General features: G+C 38.3%; 1 protein-coding gene across 1 annotated transcript in view; it reads right to left on the bottom strand.

The window, feature by feature from the left end:
* The window catches only part of LOC126458065 (vacuolar protein sorting-associated protein 11 homolog), a 177810-nt gene that overhangs the window by 144426 nt on the left and 20564 nt on the right, over positions 1–12820 (bottom strand). The gene's annotated exons all lie outside the window — the stretch shown is intronic.

Raw genomic sequence — 12820 nt, 5'->3', positions numbered from 1 at the left:
CAATACCTCCTCATTAGTTATGTGATCTACCCATCTAATCTTCAGCATTCTTCTGTAGCACCACATTTCGAAAGCTTCTATTCTCTTCTTGTCCAAACTATTTATCGTCCATGTTTCACTTCCATACATGGCTACACTCCATACAAATACTTTCAGAAACGACCTCCTGACACTTAAATCTATACTCGATGTTAACTAATTTCTCTTCTTCAGAAACACTTTCCTTGCTATTGCCAGTCTACATTTTATATCCTCTCTACTTCGACCATCATCAGTTATTTTGCTCCCCAAATAGCAAAACTCCTTTACTACTTTAAGTGTCTCATTTCCTAATCTAATTCATCTTATACCCTCCTTTCAAGACACTGTCCATTCCGTTCAACTGCTCTTCCAAGTCCTTTGCTGTCTCTGACAGAATTACAATGTCATCGGTAAACCTTAAAGTTTTTATTTCTTTTCCATGGATTTTAATACATACTCTGAATTTTTCTTTTGTTTCCTTTACTGCTTGCTCAATATACAGATTGAATAACATCAGGGATAGGCTACAACCCTGTCTCACTCCCTTCCCAACCACTGCTTAACTTTCACACCCCTAAACTCTTATAACTGCTATCTGGTTTCTGTACAAATTGTAAATAGCCTTTCGCTCCCTGTATTTTACCCCTGCTACCTTCAGAATTTGAAAGAGAGTATTCCAGTCAACATGGTCAAAAGCTTTCTCTAAGTCTACAAATGCTATAGACGTAGGTTTGCCTTTTCTTAATCTATTTTCTAAGATAAGTTGTAGGGTCAGTTTTGCCTCACGTGTTCCAATATCTTTATGGAATCCAAACCGATCTTCCCCGAGGTCGGCTTCTACCTGTTTTTCCATTCGTATGTAAAGAATTTGCGTTAGTATTTTGCAGCCGTGACTTATTAAACTGATAGTTCGGTAATTTTCATATATATCAACAACTGCTTTCTTTGGGATTGGAATTATTATATTCTTCTTGAAGTCTGAGGGTATTTCGCCTGTCTCATACATTTTGCTCACCAGATGGTAGAGTTTTGTCAGGACTGGCTCTCCCAAGGCTGTCAGTAGTTCTAATGGAATGTTGTCTACTCCCGGGGCCTTGTTTCCACACTTTACTACTTTAAGTTCTGTCTATACTGACTGAATCAATTACATCATAATGAATACCCAAACAATGTCAGGGCTGTAATGACAATTTTTCAGAGAGCAGAACTTGCTAATGGTAATCCAGGATACAGTTAAAGTTTCATTTGGAAAGCCCAAAACTGATAGTAGTGTGATACTTCACATTTTACTTTCAAATATTTTTATATTCAATCCTAGGGCATTAGCTAGGGAGGTTAATTTAGAATTTCTTTCGTTATCTTTGTTATAAGAACCGGCACGGGAATATCATGAATGTTCTTACTTTTAGCTGGGTACCAAACAAAGAAACACAAAAAGCACATTGTTTCTCCTTCAGGAAGGCCTCTACTAGCATCAAAATACTCTCCTTGGCAACTAAATTAGATACAGCCTATGTAGTAGTGTGCAGGTCACTCATTGTGATGAAGGTTCACTGTCTCACAGCATGCATTCCACTGCACATTGAAAGCATTTAGAAGCCATCTTAATCCATAATCTCTCAACTATGTCCACACCATTCTATGTCTTGCTGAAAGTCCAGGTTACCTGACACGCACAGGAGGCGAACAACTCCTGCACATTATCAGACAGTATGTTCCTATACAGTACATGTGATTAAAGATGATGGAGATACTATTCCTGGTCAAAATATTTCCAACACAAATCACAGCTATTGTAGGTAAAGGCATATCAGTCTTATGAACTCATCAGCATCCCTCCATGCGAATAACCAGTCAAATACACAAACAATAGAGGCAATTAATCCTTACATTTTTATACTTGTCTTATTATCATAACAATGGATTTGTGGTTAAAACAGAGATTTCATTTTGAATATTCTATCATATTCCTCTTCTGGTAACTATCATATCTCTGTTATGATAATAAGAGAAGTATAAACATGTAAGGATCAACAGGATTGCCACAAGTTTCCCCAAGAGGAATTCCCTGATATTTCCCTGATTTCCAGACAAGTTTTACCATTTTTCCAACAAATTTTGAAATCTCAAGGGTAAGCAAAGACATAAGTTGACAAAACAATGTAAGGACTTCTGTTTTTCATCTGAGCAAAAATCTTAAGTACTAACATCAACATCTTCCGTAATGAACTATTTTTAGATGGAAAAAACAAACCAAATGGTATAAATGTTTCATTAAGACCACTGATGTTATTTTATTTCAATAAATCGAAACACATGCGATGACAAAAACACACATTTTGTTTGATTCACAAGACAGATTTAAAATACCTCCACTGCTTTCAGAAATAACCTCAGAAATAAGTAGGCCTCTTGAAAAAATGTATAAGGTGGGGAAGAGTTGTGTAAACCAGTACTATAGGTGACCACCAATAAAATGTCGCTTCTACTATGTTCGTTATTGTCGGTTATTACCTGCCGTGTTATCTCTATTATTCTACAGGTATTATGTGATTTTTCTTTCAAGAAATACATGAGTACGTAGCGTACAAACTACCAGCAACTGCCACAATTTTCTTCTTCTTATTGTCCATAATTTCTAATATATAAACTACTTTTGAAGTGCCAAAATGTACTACAATAAATAAGATGTCTATAAAACACTGCACTGTACAATGTACTTGCAGTGAGACAGCCACAATTCCTGAAATCCATCACCCATGGCCTCTGGCCTGCCGAGGAGCACCAGAGTCCTGCGTCCAAGGATGAACCATGAAAATCCGCCGCATTAAAACACCTACAGACAGACCCGGCCTGCAGGCAAATTGCTGAGACTAGATCCAATGGGCAGGGTCTGCATGTTAGTGGGAAACTATGGGCTTCAGATTGGCAGGCTTGATCCATTAGACATACCCACAGAAATGGCTTGCAGTTTTGGCCTGTCAGGGATATCCACTCATGTGGCCAGTTATTCATGTGTCACAGACACCGTGTTGATGAAATGAGACCGCAGTGATCACCTACGCAACAGACAACTTGCACCAATAGTCTGAGAATCAATACTAAAGAGGACAGGTAGCAACTCACGTAAAGACGATTGCTGAGCCGCTGACGGGCACACAGAAAAGACAATTACACTCTCATAACTAATTTTTTGGCCACAGCATTTGTCACAAAATGAGAGTGCATACACATTCATGCAATCACTCAGACACAACTCACGCACACATGACTGTTGTCTCTGGCCACTGCATCAACAATCTTCTGGCCACTGCATCAACAATCTCTGAGAATCAGATCCAAACAAACCACTCCCCGTGCCTCCCAGCCTCTCATCAGCAGCTGCTAGGCTAGCAGCAAGTAGCGATGGTACCACTGACTGCAAGCCAAGGCGAAGGGTGGGAAGGGGAGAAGCAGTAAGAATGATGAGTTCATAAGACTGACATGCCTTTACCTAGGACTATTCCATCTGAATAGGCTTCATTCATTCAGCTGTCTGTGTAACAACCAGTTTTCAATGGTTTACAGTACACTGTGTGCCTCTAGCAGTATGTTTATACACCTGATCAGGTTCATACCATATTATCTCCTAATGGGATGGAAGCAGGAGATGGGAATTGAAAACATGCTCTAATTGTAGCTCTGCCACAGAAAGGCTACTTCAGTAGGACAATAGCAACCAAAGTTGGTATAACCCAATCTACAGAGGTGTATACATTGCAACACATCAAACTGGTGTCAACGCAAGTGTTTCGCGATCTGGAAGACTCCGAGTAACGTCATACATGGAAGATCAGTTCATGTGAGTACAGAGCAAATGCCAGAGATTCATACTGCACCTCAAATTCATCAGGAAGTAAATGGTATGCGAGCAACCGCAACCTCTGTCTCAACAGTGCAACATCGTCTTCATGAACAAGGTTTAAAGGGCTGCTTAGAGGTAAAGAAAATAAAAAATAAATAAAAAAAATGTTTATTACACAAACAAAATAAGGAGAAAAGATTTCAATGTGCACAGCAACATAAAAACTGGAGCATGCAGCAATGGTCCATGGTGTTATTCATGGAGGACTGATGACCTCAGATGTTAAGTCCCACAGTGCTTAGAGCTGTTTGTTATTCATGGACAATTCTAGGTCAGAAGTATTTGGAATTCATCACTGAATGTTTGTTCATTGATGTTGCATTAAACGTACGAACAGTCAGTGAGTGAAGCCAACAATGAAGCATGGTGGAGGATTGGTCATGGTGTGAGGATACTTTGCAGGTGATAAAGTCAGTGACTTGGTGAGAATCAACAGAACATTAAGACAGGAAGGATAACACAGGATACTGATCAATAATGCAAGAGACTTATTGGTTTTGGATTTGTTCTGCAGCGGGACAATGATCCCAAATAAGCTTCAATGTTGTGCAGAGGGTACGTCAATAGAAAAGAAAGTGTCAGGGACTGAAAAATATGATGTGGCAAAGTCAGTCACCTGACTTAAATCCCTTTGAACTCTCATGGGATTAACTTAGCAGGGAGGTCAGGAAACTGAGGTCATCTAATGTTGGAGACCTTTGGAATAGTTTAAAAACATTTTGGATTGCAATATCTTCAAAAACACTACAAAATCTTCAATATGTAAAGTTTACAGCCAAACACTTGCATAAGTTTAATGTAAAAACATTAACCATGTTTCAGTAACAATAAGGATATCTTCTTCATGAGGGAGTCACCTATAATGTATAAACATATTGTAAAAGAAACATCTGAAATACTCAATATTTGCTCACATTGGAAAGGAGACCATGGAATAAAACTGGTACTTACATAAATTACATGATGTTAAAATTGTACATATACATGATGAGCTAAGAAGATCAAGTAAACAGCATAAAATATGAAATAAAACCCCCCATGGACTATTTTCCACTGTTTGACTTGAGCTCCTTATCTCACCTTGTAAATCCACAATTTTACCGTCACGTAATTTATGTAAGTATCAGTTTTATTCCATATTCTCCTTCTCAATGTCCTCAAGTATTAAGTATCTTGGACACTTATTTTATACTATATTTAAACATTAAAGGTGCCTTTCTTCTGAAGAAGATATCCTTATGTGACTCTTCAAGCTCTGCCAGTGGATATGTTGTAAATAGCCTTCACAGGTTTGCTGCCGGACGACATTGTGCAAATTCCACAATATTTCCTCGGAGCAACTGTCCGACATCTACAGGTGATTGAACCCTGCTGGTTGCTAGGTACGACAGATGGTATCCGCATGTTTACACCCAGTATACAGAACATGAGTGCGAAGAAACATAGCGTACAGCGCACGCGCAGGAGGGCCACTCTGTGATTTTCGACAGAGGGCATTTGAATATGGCACCATATATCTGCAAATCATTACACATGCACGATTTCCACACCTGCGCATTGTTCACGCATGTTCTATATATGGGGCGTCAACGTGTGGATACCCTCAGTCGTACCTAGCAACCAGCAAGGTTCAAACAACTGAAGATGTCAGACAGTTGCTGCAAGGAAATACTGTGGAATTTGTGGTTCATCATCCAGTGGCAAACCCGCGAAGACAATTTACAAGATATCCTTAGTAGTATCAAAACCAGTTTAAGGTACTTACATTAAAATTATGAAATTGGTTGGCTGTAAACTTTAGGTAATGAAAATGTGTTTACGACTGCTGCTGCCAGCCTTTTTTAAAACTACAAAATCTTATGGGTTGTTCCACATGAAGTGTCCTAGGGCTCCCAACTCGACCATCTTCAATTTTGATGAAATTTTTACAGGATGTACCTGAGGGCCCTACATGAACTTATGCAAAGTTTCAGGCTCACCTGTAACTAGTTTGAGGTGCTAGAGCCATTTTTGTGAAGACCACTTTTACAGAGACCGAAAAGTCATGAAGAAATCGTCAAGTTTGGCATTCCACTGTTCCTAATGTAAAAGAGCTAGACTCTTGCTTCTGTGTATAGTAGTACAACTTTATGTGCTCTACACACAAATGTTGCAAGTAGAGTTCAGAAAGGAATGCATCATAATCTCAGTTCAAAGTAGGCAACAAATCATGTCGTGAGAAATTTGCCCCATAGTTTAACGAGGCATAAGTAGTGGAGCAAGTGTGCTATGGACCTGGTCCTTTGCCAAACTACTGTCTGTCTGGGTGTTTAGTATATCACAAATTTTGGTCTGGCTTGTGTGTTTAATTACTGTGCTACCATCCTGTAAATTTGCTAAAAAAAAAAACATGAATGTATCAAAATATAACCATGTTAAAAGCCATGTATCTCGAAATGGACACCGACCACATTACATTCATAGCCCAATAAAGAAGATTACAAAATTTTACTGAGCAAAATTGTCTATAATTTGGAAACAAAGGATTACAGGATTACATGCTGCATCACTGTGAAGTATGTTCAGGAACAGAAGCTCTAAATGAATATTTGGAAAGTGCTTTTGCAGATATTGATCCTGAGGATACAATTCAGTTCAAACAATTGACTCACACTGATACAGATACACTTGAAACCAGAGAAATGACAGTGGAAGAATTCATAGAAAACTGTTGGCCCTTTCTACTCACCACTACATTGCAAAGCATCAGAGCAAGCATTTGCAGTTCACTGAAGAAGGTCTCAAACCATGAGAATCGATTATGTTAATGTATTTCACAGAAAATTGCTCCCTTATTGTCCAAGACACATTGCAGGGATTCCACTGGGAAAATAGTCAAGCTACAATACATCCATTTGTCATTTTCTACAAAAGTAATGAAGACCAAAAGTGTGTCAGCCACTGCATAATCAGTGACTGCCTCCGACATGACACAGTTGCAGTGCACGTGTTTTTAATGTACTTGATCACATCCCTTAAGCGCATTTTTAAAGAAATTAAGCACATTCATTATTTTAGCAATGGTTCTGCAGCACAGTACAAAAATTTTAAGAGCTTCCTAAATCTTTGCCATCATCAAAAAGATTTTGGCATTATTGCAGAATGGAATTTTTTCGGAACAAGCCATGAGAAATCACTATGTGACGGAATTGGGGGCACAGTTAAGCGTTTAGCAGTAAGAGCTAGCCTTCAACGCCCAATTGACAATCAAATCTTAACAGCAACTGATCTGTTTGAATATTGCAAAAATAATGTTCATGGCATTGAATTTATTTATATTAAAGAAGAAATTATTGAAGTTGCAAAACTTGATCAAGAGAAATGTTTTGAGGATGGATGTACAGTGTCTGGTACAAGAGACCATCGCCATTTTGTGCCAATTGATGAAAAGCGACTTAAGATTAACAGAGTACCAAATGATACATTGTCCTTTATAGAAAATGTTAACCGACCTGCTAAAGTTGCTACTAAACATTTTGCCATTAATGAATTACAGCCTGGCCTGTATGTTGCTTGTGTTTATGATGGAAAATGGTGGATAGGAAATATCTGTGAAGTTCCATGTGAAAAAAAGAGATGCCTTGATTAATTTCATGCAACCTCATGGAGCTGCTCAATCATTTCATTGGCCTACTAGAAAAGACATATGCTGGATCCCAGAACAACAGATAATTGCAGTCATACCAGTCCCAGCTGCTTCAATGATGGGGCGGCAATACAGTTTGCCAGAAGCAACAATTTTGTACATCATCAAACAATTGAAACATTTAACAATTGAAGAATTTTGCATTACGGCTTGGGAACTACAGAGACACCCAAAACAGGCTTGGAGACCTGCTAGATACCCACATTCAGACTTGGGAACCTGCAGTAAAGAAACCCATCCATGGCTGACCTTGCATGGCTATCGGGCGTGGCCCCTGGGCGATGGGGTTACCAGTCTTGAGATTGGTAGTGGCATAGCCACCATGGACCAATGCAAGGATTTTCCGAATTACCAAAAACGTCAATAGTTCAGGTGAATTTTTTGCACCTTACCCAAAGAGACACCAAAATGAAAATAAGTTTTTCTAATAGAATGAAATGTGCTCTGTTGAATGGTGTTAATTAATGTAATGTGGTAGGCGTCCATTTTGAGAACATGACTTTGGACACGGGTATATTTTGATACATTCATGTTTTTTAGCAAATTTACAGTAACTAAACACACAAGCCAGGCCAAAATTTGTGATGTACAAAACACCCAGACAGACAGTAGTTTGGCAAAAGACTAGGTCCATAGCGCACTTTCTCCACTACTTATGCCTCGTTAAACTATGGGGCAAATTTCTCGCGACATGATTTGTTACCCACTTTGAACTGAGATTATGCCAAATGCATTGCTTTCTGAACTCTACTTGCAACATTTGTGTGTGGAGCACATAAAGTTGTACCACTATACCCAGAAGCAAGAGTCTAGCTCTTTTACATTAGGAAAACTGGAATGCCAAACTTGACAATTTCTTCAAGAGTTTTCGGTCTCTGTAAAAGTGGTCTTCACGAAAATGGCTCTAGCACCTAAACCAAGTTACAGGTGGGCCTGAAACTTTGCATAAGTTCACGTAGGGCCCTCAGGTACATCCTGTACAAATTTCATCAAAATTTAAGATGGTCGAGCTGGGATCATCTTCTAAACTGGGACACTTGACATGGAATGACCCTTATCTCCAGAACACCAAGAGTTTGCAGAGCTGTTTGAGGGCAAGGGTGGATACTTTGAAGAGGCTAAAATCTAAACCATATTGTATTGTACCTAATGATATATAGAGAAAGTACTTCTTTTATTTGCCTATTTAGCATGTACAATGCATTTCTATATTGAAATAAAGTATATAGTTTTTAGCATTGGCGAATGAAAACTTCTGATAGTTATCAGTAGCCTCATTTCAATCTACACTTGATAGTACCTGCACAAACTGACAGAATAATGCAATGCAGACAAGTGGAGAGCATTATCTCACATGGTTGATGTACTCATATTCTGCCACTGGTATATATCAACATTAAGAAAAGCTCATCAGTCCAGGTGTTTGCACTGAGCAGTCACTCCTGTAGGCCATAGTGAAGGTATGATTCTGGATAGCATATCTGCCCTATTACTGTTCATGTTTGGTTATTAACTGTTGAGTAATTTGCTGCAGAGTAGTCCACTTAACTAGCAGTACAATCTGCAAAAGTCAATTGTGATCCCTGTCTGCTACATATTGTTGCCGGTTGCCACTGGCTTTGGTGACAGAGGTACTCAGAGCACGTGGAAACTCTAATGCCTGCATGTCCTCAGAGATGAAATGCTCCTTGGATCAGACACCACAATTCAGTTGCAATAAAATGTACTGGTATCGCATGACTTACCCATACTATCTTACATTAGCATAATTACTTCAAATGATGCTAGTTTCAGTGCAGCAAAAAACTAATTGGTTTTATATAATACACAATATCAGATGTCCATAATTAAAGTTCTAGCTTCAAAATGTTGTAGAAAGAGAATTACTTCTCAGAATGACGTCAAATTTGAACGGCATATTACTGACGCAAGGGGGAAGGGGGGGGGGGGGGGGGGGGGGGGACACAAATTTCACTAGAATATGCGTACATGCGTACCAATAGATATGCGCAACACATGGCTGTTCCTCAGTTTGCGTCTGAGACACCCAGCATGACTCTCTTTATGAATTATCATGTGCTGCTGGTAAAGCATTCATTATAGGGCGAAATCAGTAATTGTTTCATAACTTAAATTCAATTGTTGACTTACAAACAAAGATAAATTGTGTGATCATTATAAACATTTGGAAGATGAAATACTAGTAATCTTAAAGTATCTATTTGGCTCTAATCGAAAACATGTTAGCAAAACCAGCCCTTCACTAATTCCAAAGTAATTAACAGTTTTGTCAAAAGTATTGTTTACATAATGATACATGTTAATTTCATCATTTAAACAAGTAACTTGTGAAAAGTGAAAGTAAAAGACTGTGAAACGCAACTGTGCATCTGTCGGCTACATCATTTACAGTAGACAGTACTGCACGTTCACCCCCTATTTTTTTAGCCAGTATGTTGACACTGAGGACAACAAACGAAATAAAGCAGGTAGCACCGCTACAGGTTGACGGCATCATTTATTGCAGGACCTTCTTTTTCTTTTTTTCTCAAGATGATGAGTCCTGCAAGTCCTGTTACCTATACCATCACTGGTAAATGCTTTGATAGTCCTTTGTGCACCACATCATTCCAACCGTTCAACAGTATGGATGTGTGGGTAGAATCATTTTTCTGCAAGACAGTGCTTCTCCACAAATTGCACAGCTACTGAACTGACTGAGAGGCATTTCTGAAATGCTATAATTATTTTCTGTCCATTTCCTACAGCCTGGCCATCCAGATCATCTCATCTTAATCCGTGTGACTTTTGGCTGAGTGGTTATCTGAAAGATGATGTGTTCTGTGCTCCAATTATGAATATAGCTGAATTGAAGGCATGCATTGTGCAACACATTTTGAACGTGACCCCCGAGAAACACTGATCAGTTGTGGAACATGCTGTTTCTCGATTTCAACTTTTGTCAGAAAACAGTGGACAGCATAGTGAACCTGTCTTTTGCCAGTCTAGTGACAATTATAAACCAATGTCATTTTGTTTTTTATTCAGTTTTTGGCCTAAGGAAAATTGAAAACCAATGTCATTTTGCTTTTTATGTGGTTTTTGGCTTCAAGACAATTACAAACTGATTATTCTCATCCAATGTGGTACAATCTTGCTGTGACAGATGGTCTTACCCAACAGCGCCATGACCGTTGATTACCAAACTTGTGCTCTCGTGCACACTGAATAATATGGACGGTGTAATGTGCAACTCAAACTATAACCATTGTATTGCGATTCGTCTATCGTTTGTAGCCATTCCCATTTATGTTAAAATGCTTACAGTGCCACCTATTGGTAAAATTTTTGTTAAATCATGTTTTGTTCTATGACTTTTCCTTCTGCATCAATAATGTGCTGTTCAGATTTGAAGTCATTCTGAGCAGTGGGTCTCTTTCCACAGCATTTTGGAACTGGAACTTTATTTATGGACACCTTGTATTTAACATGCTAATGATAAAGCAGTACACCCTGAAAGATTTTCATGATACTGACAAAGGCCATGGAGGCTTATGTGCTCACAGGTCCAATAATTATCTCAAAATACTTACAACTAATGTCGCATAAGATAAAATATAAAACCAAGAATATAAAAGAAATTTGAATTAAGATTTGACAGTTATATATTTGTAACAGCATGGTGTAAAAACGTATCTTTTGACTTACATAAGCCTCTGTTTCACCCTCGGACAATGAAAGATGAAAGCAGGCTATTGGCCAAGCAATATTTGCAGTGCTGACAAACTATAAAACTACTACTGGATTTCAAAAGTTCAAAGAGGATATTCCAGTAAATATTGTCGTAAGTTTTCCCTTCCTTCGACCAATCTTCTAAGATAAATTGTTAGGTCAGTATTCTCCTAGCAATACAGTTGCTATTTATTTTCCTTTAAATGCTGATGCAGGACAAGAACATTACAGTTACAGGTTGTTACATTCGATGCTTAGTAAAACTGTAGGAATATTAGGACTTATTGCCAAACCAATGGAGTGGCTATTAATAATGCAGGAATATTAAGAATTAATTCTTTCATACATAGTAAAAAAAATCTCCAGCTGTTATTTTTTGATGTACTACATCAAGTAGCCTACCTCCTCAAGCAAGGATAAGCAATTAAATTTCTAAATGTAAAGAACAACAGAATTACAGAGATTCTCAACAAATTCCAGAGGAAGACACTAAAAGAGAGGTGGTGTGCTTAGTACTGAAATTCCTAGAGAGTAAGTTCTGGGAAGAGGCAAGCAACTCTTCCCACATATACCTCACAAAACAACAGGAATGAGTAAAACTGAGAAATTAGAGCTGATGCAGAGGTTTACTGACACTCATTCTTCCCATGCACTATTTGCGAATGCAACATAAAAGAAGGGAAATGATGTGATGTGAGAAGTACCCTCCGCCACATACCATAAGAAAGCATGTGGAGTATGCAAATAAATGTAGTATATGACTGTTCTATGTGTGCAATATTCAGTGGAAATGAAGAGAATGTGTCACTGCTTATCACGCATGTATCACTTTCGTGCACAGCTACACTCCAGACAAATACCTTCCAAAAGGACTTCCTAACATTCAAATTTATATTCTTTTCCAGAGATGCTTCTCGTGCCATTACCAGTCTGGATTTTGCACACTTTCTACTTTTGCCATCATCTGTTATTTTGCTTCTCAAAGAGCAAAATTCATCTACTACTTTTAGGGTCTCATTTCCTGATCTAGTTGCCCTAGCATCGCCTGATTTAGTTCAACCACATTCCATTACCCCTGTTTTCCTTCAGATGATATTCACATTATAATGTATTTTCGAGGCACTATCCATTCTGTTCAACTGCTCTTCCAAGTCCTTTGCCATCAATGACTGAATTATAATGTCATCAGTAAACCTTGTAGTTTTTATTTCTTCTTGGACATTAATTCCCTTTCCAAACTTCCCATTGGTTTCCAATACCACTTCTCAAACTGTCTCCTTCCCATCTCAACTATTGGTTCCCTTTTCTGTCCTTCAACTCCTTTAATTTCAGTTTGGTTTCTACACAAGTTGTTGATAACTTTTCTATCCCTGAATTTTATGTCTCTTACCTTCAGAATTTCAAAGAGTGTATTCCGGTCAACACTGTATAAGCTTTCTCTAAATATACAAATGTTATAAATGTAGGTTTCTCTTTCA

This window comes from Schistocerca serialis, chromosome 2 (genome assembly GCF_023864345.2).
Source record: "Schistocerca serialis cubense isolate TAMUIC-IGC-003099 chromosome 2, iqSchSeri2.2, whole genome shotgun sequence".
In the NCBI taxonomy this organism is placed as follows: domain Eukaryota; kingdom Metazoa; phylum Arthropoda; class Insecta; order Orthoptera; family Acrididae; genus Schistocerca; species Schistocerca serialis.
This window is presented reverse-complemented; position numbering and strand designations above follow the sequence as displayed.